The following is a 13782-nucleotide window of genomic DNA, read 5'->3' on the forward strand; positions in this document are numbered from 1 at the left end:
ATTTTAACCAACACAGGTACCCCCACAATGCAAAACAGCATCACATTAGCCTTAACCCTTCTTGAGCAACCTATAGGCCATGTTAAAATAGCCCACACTTTGAAGAGAACAGTAGCCTAAGTTTGTTGTCCCAGGGCAGAAGTGGGGATTCCCCCTCCCCCATGTTGTTGGTCTCCACTTCCCATCTAATCCAACCAATATCCCCAATGGGCAGGAGTGATAAGAATTGTAGTGCAGAAACTTCTGGGTCAGGGCACAGGTCTTCTAGATCACTCAGCACACATATGTTATCCTTGTAAGCAGTGTGCAAAGTGATATCCAAAAGTAGGGATGGAGAGGTAAGCCTGTTAATAGTCTGTGCCTATTTCCATGTCCATTTATTCTGTTTCTGCATATGTAGGAAAAACAACAGTAAATACAAAAAGTAGGATTTTAATGCTGATTCAATTGCAATATATGCAGTTCTGGGCAGATGGGGCTCATCAACCTGGGAAGGTAGTCTATCTAGGAGAAGGAAAACTCTGATCCTAAACCTCTGCTGCCTTGTGGGATATCTTTGGGAGAAGAAAAGGCTATGGAGTAAACCAGGCATAGGCAAACTCGGCCCTCCAGATGTTTTGGGACCACAACTCCCATCATCCCTGACCACTGGTCCTGTTAGATAGGGGTGATGGGAGTTGTGGTCCCAAAACATCTGGAGGGCCGAGTTTGCCTGTGCCTGGAGTAAACCCTAGACAAATCCGGACTTGAGTTCCCAAGGCAGTTGGATGGTTCACCCATGCCACCCTAACCTACTCCCATGTTGTGCCAGTAAATGGTAGCTGCTGTGAAGCTAGTCCCATGCTGCTATGCCACCATCTGTTCGTTGTCCCTATGTGGAAAGAAAAGAGAAACACAGAAATTTGAAATGACCCGAAATAGCTGCTGCCAGTTGGGCAGCCAGTTCTCTTATGGCTGGGCTATCTGGGAAAGAGGAGCTACAGAAAAAATCTCCCTGTCCTGCCAAACCACAGTGGAGATACTCAGAGTCATTCTGCAAGGGAGGTAAGTCTACCATAAGCACATCGACTGGAGTCTCTGGCAGGATAAATTGCTCCATTCTCCCCCACACCACCACCCCGCCAATACCATGGGAACGGAGGAGAATTTCCTTCAGCGTACATATTTTAATCAAATCAACCTAATTCACGTATGCAGGACTACAGTCGTACCTTAGTTTTTGAACTCACGCCTTGTGAGTCAAACGTTTTGGCTCCCGAACGCTACAAACCCCAAAGTGAGTGTTTCGGTTTGTGAACTTTTTTTTGGAAGCTGAATGTCCGATGTGACTTCCGCAGCTTCAATTGAGTGCAGTAAGCTCCTGCAGCCAGTCGGAAGCCATGTCTTAGTTTTCAAACGTTTTTTGGAAGTCGAACAGACTTCCGGAACAGATTCTCTCTGAGAACCAAGGTACGACTGTACTATTCAGATCAAAACATACTTATCCTGTGGATTCTGCAAGTCTTCAAATTTTCAATACAGAAGAAGAAGAAGAAGAAGAAGAAGAAGAAGAAGAAGAAGAAGAAGAAGAAGAAGAAGAAGAAGAAGAAGAAGACTGAGGGTAAAATACTTTTAGAAGTGCATGTGTTATTGTTGGCATCTGTCTGTCTCGAGAGAAAATGGAGTGTGCCTCCAGGGGAGAAGTCAAACAGCTGTGCCAGCAGCACTTAAGTGACCTCCCCAGAGCGCAAGCCTGGGCAGTGTGTATGGAGGGCCTGGGCTGCCCTGATGACAAGATACCCCTCTTGGCCTTGCTGATGTGGTCCAAAGGAAAGCAGAACAATACATTTGGCACCAGCTTGGCTGCAGGAGTTACTGGATGTGAACAAAGAAGCTTCACTTCCTTCTTCAACGGAGGTGAAGAGACGTGAGTCTGGGGTCTAAACACCTTCATGCATTAACTAGCCCTAAGCTTGCTGGTTATATTTGGCTGCAATTTCCCACATGCTTCCTTGCCCATACTTCCAAGTGTCAGGCAAAACAGTGCACACACATATACCCTCTGCAGGCCAGCACACACTGGGATGTGGGAAATGGAGCCAACTCCCCTACACACCCATATCTTTCCTTAGATGTGATCACCTCTACATCAGATCCCAGAGCTGGATCAGGAAAGAGTCACACAGCTTCCCTCTTACATCAAAGTTCTCATTCTTCTCTGGTATAACCAACCGATCACAGCAGATATGTGTGGTGTATGACAGGGGTACCCAAAGTGCCTAGCAGATGTTGTTGGACATTAAATGCTATCAGCCCCAGCCTGCATGGCCAGGGCTGAGGGATGGTGGCTGAACACAAACCTCTGGAAGATGCCCTGTTGGCTATCTGTGGCATATGGGGAATAAACTGTATCCCTTATTGGACTTTTTATGTTTCTTTAAAAACGTTCTTCAAACTTTTGTGCCTGCCAGTCCTTCATCAGTCAGAGTTTTTCTTGGAGCAGATATAAGATTAAATAAAACAGATGCTGTTTTTATATGTTCAGGCTTACTCTCTTTGTCATCTAGATGCTTAAGGAACAAAGGTGGCGGTCCGAGATTTGTTAATGGGTGGGAGTGCAAGATAGGAGGAGAGAACATTTTTTTCCCCAAGCTCCGATTTCTAGGGCACATCAGTTTCTTTCTGAACTGGGAATGGCTCTTGCAAATTATTCGTTTACTGTCACCAGTCCCAGCAAGATGTGCCTTTGCTTGGGAAAATGTATTGTTTGAAGTTTTGAATCAGAAGATTATGCACACAGCTGGCAGTAGCTCCAAGGAGTGGTAGGAAAGAGTGCCGGTGTGATCACAGGACTTGCCTCCAGCCATTATTCTGGACATCAATTTTTGCATTATATTTGTCCACACTGGCCCATGCCCAAGGGAAGCTGTTGTTGCATCTCTGTGTGAAATTCATTCTGCAGACCAGCCATTAAACATTTATCTATCTTGAACTTTAGAACTCTTCAGGTTAATTAAGAGGGAATGGAGACATGAGTTCAACATATGTTTGCGAGAAAGTTCTCATTAATTCCCAGCGAGAAAGTGTGTGTATTTGTCTGTGTGGCAGGAAGATTCTTCATCTGCGCTTTAGCCACATAGGACTGTGTGTCAACAAAAGTCTTAACTGAGACCATTTAAATGATCAACAAACACTTAAATGATCAAACCCTGTTGAGAATACATGTGTTAAAGCAATGATTCTCAATGTGTAAACTGGGATTTTAAGACGTTGTTATGTACTGCCCTGGAACCACTGGGTTGAAGGACAGAATACAAGCAGAAAGAAGCAATATGGGAAAAATGCTAGAAAGCTAACACTTCTGAAAGAGAGCGAGGGAGAAAAGGGCAGATGAAGATGGTCATGATAAAGAGCAAATGGAACATTTGGTAATTTCTGTGCCCTGAAATGGTCATGCCAGCCTTGACAAGAGTGTTAAATGAAGGATGTTCTTAAATGTTAGCCATAGTCAAAAACATTGAGATCCCTGGCATCTCTTATTTCCTCTATTGCTAAAATACCTTTTCATATTTAATATATATTTCCATGCATGAGGATCTTTACACATATCCTAAATAAATACTATAAATTCTGCATATAACCCTGCTCTAGAATATGTCTAAATAAACACATGCGCACACGCACAAATGTGCATCCACTCTTTGGACTGGCAATTAACCCCGTGCTTTGGCTTCAGCTAAACTTACGTTTTTGATCAATATTTAATAGTGATTTTATAAGTGTGTGGGCATGACCATTAAAACAGTGTCTTAGAGAGGGGGAGATGCATTTTAATAGGGAATTAACAAACATGGCCCTAGGGCAGGAGGTATTTGCTTTGAAGAATCACTCCTGTTTAATAGGATACTTGAAAGGAATATATTAAAATTGTATTTAAAGTTGTTTTCCCACAGAGAACAAATCATACTGGACAAATTCTGAAGGGTTTAGACCATTGATAGCCACATCTGTCCCCTGATCCAGTAAGCTTGTAACTCTATTAAAAAAGAAGAAACAGTAACATGGTCTAGTCTGCATTTTACCAGCTTCTCCACTTTGTTGGAAGCATAGAAGTCAACTCCTAGGAGCTGTGGGGCCTTCACCCTTCCATAAAATATTCCATAAAATATTGCCATTCAAATGGTGTCTGTGTGTCACATCATGATTGATTATGCAGGGCAGGGCTTACTTGGGTCCCTCAATATTTTATTCAAGTTGGCACCCCTGGTTGAAAGCCTTACTGAATTACATCAACTGTGATGGGGGTGGACCATCTTCAGCCTTTGGTAACCAGTTGTTGGGGAGACAAAGTAGGAGAAGTGCTGTTGTGCTCACCACCTGCTTCTGAGCTTCCCAGATTGGGTTGGCCACTGTGAAAACAGAATGTTGGACTAGATGGGCCTTTGGTCCGATCCAGCAGGGCTCTTTGTATGTTTTTATATTCTAGCAGTGGGCGTTCCCGGGTGGGGAGCTCCCAGCACTCTTCTGCTGTAACGTGTTAAGTGGAACTGCAGTGAACTTTCCACACTGCTAGATATTTAGTATATGTGTTTGCGTGTGTAACCTACTATGCTCCATCCCCACTAATAGGCAGGGCATATCTGTGGCAGCAGGGAAGGACAATTTGCTCTCCTCATGGAAGGTGCTCTGAAAGGCAGCTGCTGGAGAGTGCAATGGAGAAAGGGCAGACAAGACAGAGATGCTCAACCTGGAGACCCAAGTGGCTTAAGGAGCATCGGTTGCCCTTTACCAGCTCTGGCTGGCTTGCCAGCTGCAGCCTTTCCTGATTCTAGTAATTGCTCCTATAATTTAATTAGGGAAGGTCTTTATAGTTGCTGTTGTTGCCTGCTGTTTTACATTCTGTTTGATAGTGAATTTTATATATAGTTTTGGTTATAACTTTTTGGATTGCTGTTACCCACACTGGAACAATGAAAGTGATGAAGTGAATATTAGGATATAAATGTAACTCAACCCACCAGTCAATATTTGTCCTTCCTCTGTTTCTGGTTTACAGCCTCTGGCATAGGTGTGGGGAAGCTTTGTTGTTGTTGTTGTTGGTTTTTTGTATTTTTAATTTTGATTTTGTGATTTATGTGGAAATTGTTCAGTTTTGTTGTGTATTTTTAATGTTTTATTTATTGACCACTTTTTGTTATGTTGTAGTTATGTATTTTTTTCATGTTGTAAGCCACCTTGAGCATGGTTTGAACTGAGGAAAGGTGGCATACAAATAAAAATATGTATGTATGTATGCATGCATGTATGTATGTAAAAAAAGGTAAAGGTAAAGGACCCCTGGATGGTTAAGTCCAGTCAAAGGCGGCTATGGGGTTGCGGTGCTCATCTTGCTTTCAGGCTGAGGGAGCCGGCAGCTTTCTGTGTCATGTGGCCAGCATGACTAAACCGCTTCTAGCACAACGGGATGCCGTAACAAGTGCCAGAGCGCATGGAAACGCCGTTTACCTTCCCGCCTCGGCGGTATCTATATATTTACTTGCACTGGCATGCTTTCGAACTGCTAGGTTGGCAGGAGCTGGGACGGAGCAACGGGAGCTCATTCTGTCGTGGGTATTCGAATCGCTGATCTTCTGATTGCCAAGCCCAAGAGGCTCAGTGGTTTTGACCACAGTGCCACCCACATCCCTTATGTATGTATTATGTAAAGGTAAAGGTACCCCTGACCATTAGGTCCAATCGTGACCGACTCTGGGGTTGCGGCGTTCATCTCATGTTATTGGCAGAGGGAGCCAGCGTACAGCTTTCGGGTCATGTGGCCAGCATGACAAAGTCGTTTCTGGCAAACCAGAGCAGCACACGGAAACACCGTTTACCTTCCCGCTGTAGCGGTACCTATTTATCTACTTGCACTTTGACGTGCTTTCGAACTGCTAGGTTGGCAGGAGCTGGGACCGAGCAATGGGAGCTCACCCTGCCACAGGGATTCGAACCGCCGACCTTCTGATCGGCAAGCCCTAGGCTCAGTGGTTTAACCCACAGCGCCACCCGTTGTATTATGTAGAGTTCTGTATTATGTAGAGTTGATAGAAATTGTGGTTGAAGCAACATCTGGAAAGCCAAATGTTCTCCATACCTGCTCTAGCACCTAGAAGCAGAGTCAGAAGGAGCTTGAAAGGTCATCTTCTAAGAAGTGGCTCACCAGGTGGGACAGAGCTACTTTGCTAGTTTCCTGGCAAGTGAGTTGCTGTTGCTTACTAGGAGGGAAAGGGGATGGGGTGAGATGGAGGCCAGCTCAGTAGAGTGCAAATGCACTGGTAAGAAAACCAAATTGGCTCCACGTCATGTGTTTACACTGCACCAACCTCCACACCACCTTGCTTCTGCCCATCCAGCAACCCACCTGCTGGGAAGCTACGGTAGCATAGCAGTTCCACCCTGCCTGGTGAGCAGCTTGTGTCAAAGGAAAAGTATATGTGTGTAATTTGTAGTTTGTGTAATGTGTAGTTTGGCCCTAGTAAAGATATGATCATAAGTGTAAATCAGATTGTTTTTCAGCATGGATTGGGTGGCTGAACAGGGAAATGACCCTATTCCAAGTCTAATCCAAACATTTGTTGGAAAAGGGTTGCCAATGTTTATTTTCAGTGCGGATATTTAAATGTTAACCTTCAAATATAAAATTCTAATCATGATTTTTTGAATTTGGCAGGGGTGTGTGGAAATGGCATATTTTGGAGTGGTTTTTTTGTAGGATAATGGAATTGGTATATTTGGAAGGGACCACAAGGAGATGATTATGTGAAAATGCCAATAGTGAACTATTGCATAAAGTTTTTGAACGTGTCTTTCCGAGCATCTATTTTGAGAAACGTGAATTTTAGTGGCAGTTGGGTACCCTGGGCTAATCACATGTTAATTCAAGCTCTCTGGCAATGGAGAGAAGTGGTTGTTTGTGTTCTGAAAGCAAGCAGTGTTTCTGTGTTATTTCCCATCTGATTCTCCCTCCCAACAGACATCTGAAGGCTAATCCTCTGGTATTTGTGTGCTTAGAGTTTAATTCACAGCCCTAACCCTTCAACACAATGCCTGTGCTTTTGGGGAGTAGGAGGAAAAGCACATTTGAACAAATGTCCTTGAGGAGCAGAACAACAGAAAGGGACATCATAATAGCTCGGAGCTTATTTATGCAGATGGGATCCAAGGTAACATATCCGTGGCTCTATTGAAAGCCAACATGTGACAGTAGCATATAGCTCTCTGAGATCAACCAGCACAATAATAATAATAAAGGCTTAACTTTTCCTCTATCCTGAGGTTGTAGCAGGAAGCATCTTCCATCGAGCACTTGAATTGACTGTGCCTTACTGTAGAGTTTTGAAAAGGACTGTGATGAGTTCACTTCTATACAGCGACCCTACCTCCTGCTGACATTTTGGGATCCATGAAGCACTGATCTCAAATGGTGTAATAAAAATCAAAACCTACATGGTCAGTAGGAAAGCAGATACTGGATTTTTCTCAAATAGGCTCATAGGGCTAATAACTGGATAGCAGGGCTTTGAAAAACTTCTGATTAGGAACACAGGAGCATAGGAAACTGTCTTATACAGAGATTGGGTATTGGGCAAGTACACTTTGGTGAGAGAACTCTAGCAGAGATTCAAAATCACAAAATATGCAGCAAAGTGTGGTATAGACTTTTAAAAAGTGTGTTAGACTTTTAAAACATGACCTTTTGAGTTCCTTCCAAAACTTCCCTCTTCTCTTAGCACAAAAAAAGACCATACGTTTGGTAGGTTAAGAAATGGTTTACTTACAAACTCTCCAAAGGTCAGGTTTATGTGCTTTTCTATACAGCATTCAGAAAACACAGGCAGTAAAACCTGGCTTAGTTAAAGTGGTGAAAGTTCCTTAATTATTGGTATAGCAACTCAAGAAAGGCTTGCTAGAACCATTCAGTCTTGTAACGCAAGTGAAGTTATAACACGACAGAGCATATGCAGAGTGCCTTTTCTTTTTTTGCAACAATATTTTATTAAGACCTTTCATAATACATTACCATAAAAAACAAGCTAATCTTTTTTTAAAAAAAGAAGAGGCAAAGGATTCAAAGTCCTCTTTCACAGGCAGATCTAAACTTGCAGAGTGTATTTTCTGAACCAAGTAATTAATGTTCCCTCAGCACAACAGAATTAGGCATAAGAGTTTTTAAGTTAGAGGGTGCACCTTCAAGGCAGAGTCGACATTAAGCATTAAGCAGAGTCTCTCTCTCTCTCTCTCTCTCTCTCTCTCTCTCTCTCTCTCTCTCTCTCTCTCTCTCTCTCATTTATCCATTGCATGATAATAAGAAACTTATGCATACATGTGTTATCTACATGATCATAGCAGCTACTGAATGAAAGTGATATTCTCGTTCTGAGCACAAACAATAATAAATGATTCTATTTCCTGCTGTTTGCCTGAGTTCGTCTTTCTTGTTTACTTTTACACCCTGTGCTGGTTTTTGATTAATCCACATTCCTTTTATATCATCAGTATACCTCCACTATGTATTTTTCATTTGTCTTTATCCGCATCCTCCCCATACCTCTTTGTTTCTTGCATTTGAAAAGCAGGAAACATTCAGACTGAGGTGTTTTATTTTATGCAGCTACAATTGCCCTAACAAATGTCTTTGCTGCTTCTTTTGTGTTACAGAAACAAGCCCATTTTGGAATTAACTTGTTTGGAACTATGCAGCAGAACCATCTGTATACCCCAGTCTCTGTCCCCAAAGAGCTGTATAACCAAATTAATTGACATCAAAGATTTACTCAAGTTATATTTTGAATTCTTAGCCTTACTGACCAGATGTGTTCTGGTAGTAATATTCAGATGCCTAAAATATCCAGAGTCTAAAGGACTTCAGAGGACAGCCACAAGTTAGCTGCTTGGCCCTCCTAGACAGGTGATATTGCACCGCAAGGAAAAGTGTTGCATTGGTTTTATAAACACGAAAATATTTCTGCTTGAAAGAAATCAAAAGGCAAACAGTGCATTGTTTTTAGCACTCCAAGCAGGAACTTCATCTTGCGATCAGGGCAGTTTCCAAGTTCCTTCTTCTGCAACTCCTTTTTCGCTGGCGAGATTACTGGTGTTAGGTAGTGGTTGGAAAGAGTGAACAACAGCAGTGGCAGGTGGCAGTGCTCTGAGCAGCACTGGCCTGTTGGTTGTTCCAGCCACTTTAACTTCCCACTATGCCCTGGAGTGGCACTATTTCAGAGGCATCATGGGACAACGAAATGGTGGCTAAATCTCCCATTTGGACTTCTGCAATGAGCTCTATGTGGGGCTACCTTTGAAGATGACTCAGAAACTACAATTAATCCAGAATGCGGCAGCTAGACTAGTGACTGTGAGTGGGCACCGGGACCATATAACACTGGTCTTAAAGGATCTACACTGGCTCCCAGTACGTTTCCGAGCACAATTCAAAGTGTTGGTGCTGGCCTTGAAAGTCCTAAATTGCCTTGGCCCTGTATACCTGAAGGAGCGTCTTCACCCCAGTCGTTCTGCCCGGACACTGAGGTCCAGCTCCAAGGGCCTTCAGGCGGTTTCCTCACTGTGAGAAGTGAAGTTACAGGGAACCAGGCAGAGGGCCTTCTCGGCAGAGGCACCGTCCCTGTGGTACACCTCTCATCAGATGTCAAGGAGATAAAGAACTACACAACTTTTAGAAGACACCTGAAGGCAGGCCTGTATTGGGAAGTTTTTAATATTTGATGTTATATTATGTTTTTATATGTGTTGGAAGCTGCCCAGAGTTGCTGGGGCAACCCAGCCAGATGGTTGAGGTATAAATTAGAATTATTATTATTATCCAACTCCCAGCTTCCCTGACAATTGGCCATGCTAACAGGGACTGAGAGGAGATGTAGTCCAGAAACATCTGGAGACCCGCAGGTCTCCCACCCTTGGGATAGATGCTCTGATGTCTTAGACTTAGAGCATCAGAGCAAACAAAAATAAATGTAAGGAGCAGGGAGCTGCAGGGCTGATTTCTGTGCTAGCTATCCAAAGTTGCTAGGTGCTGATGCTGGTCAGGCTTGAGATTAAAATGTGCACCATTAGAATGTAAACAGTTCTAGCGACATGGGAACAAGGACTGGGCAGAAAGGCCCTGTTCATGGGTTCAGAAATGCCTGATGATCAGGATTGCTCCCATTTTCTCAGCAAGTTTGCCAAAGTCATCAGCTTCCTCCTGCTTAATGCTCTTGATATAAAAGGAGCAACTGTGCTTTGTAGGCACATGACCTCAGTTTTATTAATCCCATGGCACCTCTCTTGTTTGTTTGTTTATTTATTGACTGCTTTTTGGTTGAAGAGCCCTCCAAGTGGTTTATAATAACATCATGAAGCAATTAAAATTCAGAGGAGACATCCAAAATGCAGTTAAATTATCTTACAAGGTAGCAAAGAGGGGGGGGGGGAATCTTGCCTGAGGCTTCAGGAAGCATCTGCTAGTCAGAATAGGCTCTATTTGGGTAGATGAATCGATGGGCTGATTCCTTTATCCCATGTCCTAACTGGTTCTATATATTACGAAGTTTCAAAGCACAGACTTTTGTTTGGTTTTCGTAGGACACGTATTCATAAAAGGCATCGGGTCAGGAGTATCAAGGAAGCTGAGCAGTAGAAAAAAATATACAAATAAGTCTTGAGATTAATTTACATTGTATATGGAGATCCATTTGCATTCGTCTCACAACTCCCCTTTTCACTGGCTCCCAGAATGTACACCTGTGGCTTGTTAGCATGCAGTGCTGCCATGATGTGCAAATGAAAGCCGCCATATCCTGGCAATGCGCATGAAACATTCTCCCCAGGGTTCGTGTTTCTCTTTTACATGCAAAGCCCCATTGAAATGAATGGCCTTATTATTATAATTGGATGTATGCCTGTTAGGGCATCTCATTCCATATTAGAGGAGAGAACCTTTCCTTTTGTCTCGGGAAAGTTGGAATGAAACAAAACACAAGCCATGCATAACATTTCTGTCTCCTTTACCAAGGGAGAACATGGAACGATAGGCAGGAAAATAAAATTACCTTTTATAATGTGTTTCCATTTCCTCCCAATTTATCTTCCCTCCCCCTTCCTGTATGGCCTCTTTTTTTCCATAGGACCCGAGTGCTTTGCGGTGAGTAATGACTTTTTCTCCCACTATGCCTGACTGAGACAGGGAAGCACTGTTTATCCTTACAGAAAACACACGAAGGAATTGAGGCATAGGAGAAGATCAATGGCTGAAGCCTCCAAAAACTGTGACCAACGTTAGGTCCAAGCTGAAGGCTATTAACAGCTACTAGTGATACTGTCAGAGATAGCAGGCCTCTGATTATTGGTTGCTGGGAATCCACGCGGGGACCATGCTCCTTGTGCACAGTGCCTGCTTGTAGCCTTCCCCAAGACATCTGATTGGTGAAAACAAGATGTTGGAGACACAAGAGAAGTGTATAAAACCATGAATGGTGTAGAGAAAGTGGAACTAGAAATTGTGGGCATCCAATATTGGCGGAATCAAGGCAGACAAAAGAGAAAGGACTTCATTGAATTATGAAATTTGCTCCCCCAAGAGGGGGAGCAATGATGGCTGCCATCTTGGATGGCTTTAAAAAACCTTTAGACATATCATGGAGGAGAAGGCCATTAGTTACTACTACCGGTAACCATAATAGCTATTTTATGCCTCCATAATTGGGGAGGTACGCTCCTGAATGCCAGTTGCTGGAAACCACAAGGAGTGGAGAAGTGCTGTTGCGAACAGGTCTTTATTGCTTGCATCTCATACACACTTGTTTGGTCACTGAGAGGACAGGATGCTGGATTAGATAGGCCATTGGTCTGGTCCAGCAAGCTCTTGTAATGTTCTGAAACAGCCACCCCCAATGCACCCCCATTCAATGGTGGCCAGAAAGGGTAGCCATTTTGGTTTGGGGTGCCATTTCTGGCAGAGGCAGTGACTTTTCAACTGGAAGAGACAGAGAGGGGTGGGGAGGACAGACATACCAGTTTCCTGTGCCACTCTGTATTATCATTATTTATTATAACATTCATTCAATTTGTATGCTTCCCTTCATTTGAAGATCCCATTGCAGTTTACAACATAAGAATACAAAATGAAAACACAAAATACGAAGCAAAAAACAGAAACAAACCAATAGCCCCTTTCCCATGAACACATCTTAAAGGCCATAAATGGTTTAACCAGCCAAAGGACTGGTTATAGAGAAACATTTTCACCTGATGCCTAAAGGGCAGTACATGCTGATGACACAGTGATACTATTACACTGAGAAGTCTTGCAACTTGAGCCTAGGATCTAGATCAGTGTTTCTCAACCAGTGTGCCTCCAGATGTTTTGGGACTACAACTCCCATCATTCCTGACCACTGGTCTTGCTAGCTAGGGATGATGGGAGTTGTAGTCCCAAAACATCTGGAGGCACACTGGTTGAGAAACACTGATCTAGATAACCATTGATGCACAGATTGGCAGTTGTTCCTTTCTTGTTTTTGTGGTACCATTGCCAGGATCAAGACCCTTATTGGCTGAAATCCTGGGGAGCTGCTATCTCTCAATGCAGCAATACTGAGGAAGCAAGAGCAGTGGTCTGATTCCATCTGAGGCAGCTTCCAATTGTTCTATCGTTGCTTAAATGAATGAATCAAAAACCCACCCCTAATTTGGGAACAGCTGCTATTTTGTCCTTCCAGACAAAATTACTACTGCATCCAAAGGCTAGGCTACTCTTGTCATTACAAGATTTCCCTTTATATAGCCGGGATCCTTGTTGCTTCATAAACTTTCACTCCTTATTAGAGATACTCATTTTTCCTTGACTCTTTATCTGTAGTGGATTATAGAGGAGTCAATTAGTAAAGCTTGATGAAGATGGGATTTATGTACGGAGATCAGTTAACAGTATAGGGAAGCTTTTAATGTTTGATGTTTTACTGTGGTTTTATAATTTGTTGGGGCAACCCAGTCAGATGGACGGCATATATAATAATAATAATAATAATAATAATAATAATAATAATAATAATAATTTCTGTCTTTAGTTACAAGAGTGGATTTTTGGTGAGCTTCCTGTTGGCAGTAGGGGCTATAACAGCTTGTTTTGGATCTGTGCAATCTCTTGTGTCAAAACCTTCAGCAGCATTCCAAGAATTTTGATTGCTGTGAGTTGCCCTTTGGAGGACATTTTATAGTAACAAACTTGTCGTGACTATTTGCTTGCAATTTGGCTCTACATTATTTATGACCCTTTCCTTTTTTTGTTTTCAGGAAATGTTCAAGCGCTCAGAGTATATTAGGGCAAATACATGTGAAAGAAACATACTGCACTGCTTACAATAAATACTAAAGGTTTCCTTTGGAGCCCTTGCTGTTGCCCACAGTGCCAGGCTGAACCTTGGCTTACCTCATTGATTTTACTGGCAGGGGATGGGGAGTTGCCTTGTCCGCAAGAGAGCCAGAGTGTGGTATGTTGCCTGAAAGCTGTCAAGGGAACCCTAGCATGAAAGTGCTACCATCTTTATTTTGTGCAGAGGATCTAAGAAGGTATGAGAGTAAATCTGGGTTGCTTCCTGCCAACTGAGGGCCCACGGAGAATGCCTTGCTCAGGGTCCACCACCACCTCATTCTAAAACTGGCTGCAGTTCAGGTATTTTGATAAGGAGACAGCAAGTTCAATTCAGGCAGTGGCCATGGTGGATTTTGAAATATTTCAAGCCAATCTACATGGAGTGGGATTTAGTT

The sequence above is a fragment of the Zootoca vivipara genome, chromosome 7 (assembly GCF_963506605.1).
Source record: "Zootoca vivipara chromosome 7, rZooViv1.1, whole genome shotgun sequence".
Lineage (NCBI taxonomy): Eukaryota > Metazoa > Chordata > Lepidosauria > Squamata > Lacertidae > Zootoca > Zootoca vivipara.